This window comes from Perca fluviatilis, chromosome 11, assembly GCF_010015445.1.
Source record: "Perca fluviatilis chromosome 11, GENO_Pfluv_1.0, whole genome shotgun sequence".
Taxonomy (NCBI): domain Eukaryota; kingdom Metazoa; phylum Chordata; class Actinopteri; order Perciformes; family Percidae; genus Perca; species Perca fluviatilis.
In genome coordinates, this window is record NC_053122.1 from 34,950,416 (window position 1) to 34,956,337 (window position 5,922).

At 39.3% G+C, this 5,922-nt stretch overlaps 1 long non-coding RNA gene across 1 annotated transcript; it reads left to right on the plus strand.

Annotated features, from left to right (window-relative positions):
- Positions 1-3,125: 3,125 nt before the first annotated feature.
- LOC120568917 lies at positions 3,126-3,992 on the plus strand. The gene is made up of 2 exons (XR_005640805.1): positions 3,126-3,380; positions 3,854-3,992. It is a non-coding gene; the product is annotated as an uncharacterized LOC120568917 (long non-coding RNA).
- Positions 3,993-5,922: the final 1,930 nt, after the last annotated feature.

Here is a 5,922-nt window from a genome sequence, read left to right on the forward strand (position 1 = left end):
CGGCGCATTACAGGCAACGTTCAACCACAGGATGACACCGTGTGTCTCTCAGCTGTTGACATGTCATCTGTGGTGTCAGCTGAGGACGATGATGACAACATAGCATCCTCTCCCTTTGAGCAAATCACTGGTGTTGTGTTGGACCATATTTATTTAGCAACAAGCTTTGGGTGCCTAACTGAGAACACACTTGTTTACCTTGCGGGATTTGTAGTTAGGCAAGTCATGAGAAAACTTGCATGCAATGAATGTTGTAGTAGTTTGGTAGCTTCAACCATACCATCTTTTGGCAATAAACAACAGAGGCCTAGTGATACCAAGTCAAGGTACCGTTAAGGTGATTCGCTTGGTTGAGCACTGCATCCGAAGGGCCTCTAACATCAACTCAGCAGCCCGTCAGTGCCCAGTGTCTCTGTTAAACAGAGTTATGAAAGCATGAGTAGGGTCTGAGGAAATATTTGGTCTTCGTGATCACATTGTTGAGACTCAAGATGGCATAGACAACCACCACTTTAGCTTAATTTCGCTGGTTGTCTGTACCTTTCATAAGTTGAGACAACACCATGTGGCAAAGGTTTATACTCTGCAACTGCAAATGTCTAAGGAAGAAACTGTAAGGTAGTGTTGTTGCAGGGATACTAAACACGTTGGTTAACCTGTGTTATATACTGTAATCATTTATGATTGCATGATTAGCTGTAATAAATATGAAATGTTTTGATATCAGTTAAAATATCAGAAAAAAATGAGTCCGTTTTTGTCTTGTAATATATCCATTTTACGCTGGGTAGCTCTTACGTCACATGTATTGCAGGCTTGCTGATGTACAAAGTAAACCAATACAATTCAAATGTTTAAATTAATTAACATGTATTTTCAAATACGGATAGTCACACCATTATAGCCATTTTGTATGCAGTAGGCTAGGCTAAGGTAAGTAGCAATCATTTTAAGTTTACTTAAGTGGAAGAATGTGACTAATAAACCCAGGCCTACTAGCACTAGGCATTCATTTTTGAACATTAAGTAGATTATATTAATATCAAAAGCTTAAATTTTCTATGGACTTGATCATAAATACATGTCTGACCTTTGGAATGCACCAAAAAAACTAGAAAATCGCATGAGATTTTGATGATTTATGGTGATTTTATTTCCGTTAGACCTTTTAACGCTGATGCATTAAGAGAAGTGGCTTCCCCGCGCCAAATTGACGGATTCGTTCCAATGAACAGCAGTAGCCAAGGTGACATCTAGTCAGTATATATATCTAGTTCAAGCAGTAGTTTGTTTATAGAGGATCTTTGTTTCCATGCGAGCTGGAAAGAACAGGAAGTACATCTCCACTGCCTTTGCCTACTCGCTCTCTGAACGCACAGCATGAAAAGGGTAAACTTAAAAAAACCATCATAAATCATAAATTCAATTTTATTTATAGTATCAAATCAGAGAGTTATCTCAGGACACAGTAGGTCTAGACCACACTCTATAATATATAAAGACAAGAGATGGCCGATACCAATTCTGATACCTGAACTTGCGTATCGGCCGATACCGAGTACCGATCCGATACCAGTGTGTCATATATTTTATTATGTTTTAACAACTGTATACTACTATCCCTGTATGAATGTAATATTATTTCTATCTTTGTTGTCTGTCTGGCTCAGGTTAAACTCTTTGTGAAACATGAACAAACAAACAATGAATGCCACAGAACTTTCTTTTATTATCCAGTTTGACAGTCAGTTATAACGGAAAAAGAACATAAACTACTTTAACGTAGATTTTCTTCAGGGCTACAGATACGTGGTATCGGATCGGTGCATAAACTCCAGTACTTCCCAATACTGATACCAGCGTTTTAGGCAGTATCGGAGCCGATGGACCATCTCTAATAAAGACCCAACAATTCCAGTAACTCACCCAAGAGCAAGCATTTAGTGCGACAGTGGCGAGGAAAAACTCCCTTTTAGGAAGAAACCTTGGACAGACCCAGGCTCTTGGTCTGACAGTGCCGGTTGGGGGTGTGATGAACAGTGGCAATAATAGTCACAGTAAAGATAATGGAACAGTGACTAGAAATAGTAGTTGTAGTAATTCATGGCATAGCAGGGCACTGCAGGGCGTTACAGGATGTAGCAGGGCACAGCAGAGCATAGCAGGGCGTAGCAGGACGTGGCAGGGCACTGCAGAGCGTAGAAGCACGTAGCAGAAAATAGCAGGGCGCACAGCAGGACCACGGCGACATCTGCATCAGTTTTAATGTTGCACTCATTTTATTATTATTATTTACGTTACAGAGTTGAATCAAAAACTGTCTTTGAAACATTTGTTTTGAAATAATGAAAATAAATGACGGACCACAGAGGAACACACTGAACCCTTAGTAAAAGTTAGGATGTGGGCTTTGTTATAGGCAAGGGAGCAGAAGAGCAACCTGGAAGATAAAGAGTCCTACCGTAGGAAATTAGAGCAAAGGATTGCTGAGCTGGAGAGGGAGAACTCCTCTCTGAGGAATGCTTTAAGCATCATTCAAGGTATGTTGATTAGCTAGCAACATTAAGCCCTATGGAAATGTCTGTCTGTCAATCAGTCAGTCCACTACCCCAATCCATACGCAAATATTCCAACAACTATGAATAGGTTGCCATGAATGAATGAATCCTAGTGACTTTTGTTGATTTCTTGCCTTTTCTCTGTTTAATTAAAAAACGTCTGTAATTACATGTCTCCCCGGGATGATTTCAAGGCTTATTTCTCAGCCAGCAATGAACGCGGTATGTTGGGAAATTTGTTTACATTTGCTATTTCTTTATGTGTCATATATTAATATTTTTGTTATTAAAGCGCCCATATTATGCTCATTTTCAGGTTCATAACTGTATTTTAAGGTTTTACCAGAATAGGTTTACATGGTTTAATTTTCAAAAAACACCATATTGTTGTTGTACTGCACAGCTCTCTCTCACTGCTGCAGATCCTCTTTTCACCTGGTTTCTGTTTTAGCTACAGAGTGAGACCTCTTTTCATCTTCTTCTTCTGTACTATCTTTGATTGCACTCGCACATGCGCAGTAGCTCAGATGTAGAGCATGTCAGCTAGCTAACTCTAGAGACAGAATTTGGAGGATGCTACGTCATTGACGTCCGTTGAAGGACCGTTCCAATGTCGAGGATCCTCCGAATCCCACCAAGGACTGAGTCCTTCGTTCGGAGAAATCCCCATAGACGGCAAAGGATGCATATGTGTATCCTTTGCGCTCCCATATCACCCACAATCCTTTGCGCGCGGCTTTGTTGGCTTGTTTAAAAAAATTAAATGGCGGACCTAAGCGGGAGTTGGAGCGGTATCGCTGACGGCGAAATAATCATTTAAATGTAAGTATCTTTAGTGTTTGCCGAACATGTGTTATCACCGTTAATGTTTTAAATCAATGTAAAGCTTAACGCTTTAATGCTGGTACGGATTGCTATAGTAAATAGGTAGATACACCCGAGCTAACGTTAAGCTAACTGAACCTATCATTAACATTAGGCTGTTAGCTAGCTAACGGTCTTTTTGTGCCATTTGTGTTTTTAAAGTTTAATGTCCGGTGGCATTTTCATCTCTTTTATATGTTGTTACTCTATATGCGTAACGTTAGCAGAGATTTAGAAATGTGTGTGTTTACCAGTTGTAGCTGCAGGGTGGTAGGTAACGCTGCACCTTATTTACTTCACTATCAACGTTACATGAAGGCTAAAATGTATGAGTAACTTCCCATGTAAAAAGTATAATGTTCAATATAACGTTACGTTATAGCATTCATAATGGTAAACTTATTTTTCTTGTGGTTGCTGTCTTTTAACAGGGACAAACGGAGGCTGTCACTGAGGATGGGAAAGCAAAAGACAAGCAGGGAGACAAGAGGCCAAAGAGAGATGAATAGCTAGATTATTTGCAAAAACCTATTAGAGATTGGCATTCTGAAAATAAATGCATTAAATTTACTGGTTTGTCTGTGTCATTACGTTTTTGGGTGTGTATATCATATAAACAGTTTTTCAATGTCTATTTCTAACTGAATAATTATATTCAGATGGTACCTGTTTCAATAACTTGTAAGGTATAGAAGCTCTAAAAAGACATTAACGAAACGTGTATCTTTTATTATAACATTTATTCAAACATTACTATATACTGTACACAATATTCAACATGAAGCGACGACCAGACTCAGCTGCTGATGATGGTGTTTCCAGACTGCAGACAGAAGGAGAAAGCTTTAGGTTAGTCCAGTAGTTATACAACCTGTCCTGGTAAGATTAGAATTGTATCACAAATATATGTAAGCATACTGTAACATTAAAGTACTTAATGTAACTGTGTAGTGGTCTTCATCATGGTCTTAACTGACAACTGTTGACCATTTAACACACTTAGACCTAGCTACCTTTACTGTGTTAGTGGGTGTTTATCAATGGTGTTGTTATTATGACTTTTCATATGTTGGATGTAGCCTTGTAGCTTGTGTGTCTATAGTACTATTACTTTTCTTTTTATTCTTTGCATATCATACTAACCTGTGGTAGGTCATTAGGTGGTAGTGTTTACCTTGTAGTTGCTGATCATATTTTGCACTGCATTTGTTTGAAAGCTATAAGGTACTGGACAATGAGATAATGTTACATGCAGTAAACTACAAGCTATTGTAAACAACTACTGTAAGCTTAATGTAATTAAGATTAATTAATACAATTCTCCTTATCAGTTAAGTGTTATGACAACTACAAACATGAACTCCCACGAATTTAAAATTTTATTGACATAGGATAAATAAGAGAAACGACCATTGCTTACATTAAAGCCTATCAGTGTTGGTAACGTTACCTACCTTAGCACGTTGCGGCAAAGTTGCCGACAGAATATTCTCCTCCTGCAAGCAGACTGACTCTGATTCACCTTCTCAACAAAAAAAGTGAACTTCACGTTCCACATCCATTTCGCATTGACATTTCGTCCAGTGTTTTGAAATGCAGCGCGGAAGTGAAGGCGGTGAAACATTTTCAATGACGCAAGCACGCAATGACGTGCTCTTGCTAGCCTGTTCCAATGTTCATGCTTTCCGAATGCTCAGGAGGAGTCTGGCCTAGCCTCTGAAGGATCCTTCCTTGGAAGGACTAGTCCTACCAAGGAAGGATCCTTGACATTGAGAAACAGCTAGTAAAAGAAAGGCTGTTTCTCAACTTTGGTCAGTTACAAGGCAGGATTAGCTGGGAGACTTCTAAATGAGGGCGCACATGTAAGTAGTTCTTTTGTAGATTATGGTGAACTTGTGTGTGTTGTAGCAGTGCTTTGCTATTGAGAACGATGTAGCATGCTAGCGTTAGCGTTAGCCGGCTAACACTAACGCTACGAGCTAACGGTTGTGGTTAGCCAGCTCATTTTGGACTGTGACGTCACAGTCCGAGGCCGATTTTGAACAGCTCACTAGGAGACTGAAAGCAGGACACATTCAGAAACCGTATCTCACTCAAAACAGCATGGATGGATTTTTTTCAAAGTTTGTATGTGTGTGGAAGCACCACAGACACAAAAGAACACCCCAAATCCCAGAAAAAGTGTTTTTTTCATAATATGGGCACTTTAATATTCTGTTTATTTCGTAAACACCTCAATTAATTGGATGTGTTGAATATGGGTTGTATGAGCTACTTCTTCATAGTCAATATTTTTAGATGGGCCTATTTTTAGGTGTGTAAACTTCGTTTAGCTGCTGCCCTCGTCCACAGCAGGACATTTCATTTAACTTCTGTGCCAATATTCCTGCCTGCTTCTCCAAACTCATCTACTGGAGCTAACACACTGACTATGTAGCTGTAAGTTCATACAGCCACAGTTCAAAATATCTGAACTATCCTTTAAAGCCCATGTTGCAGG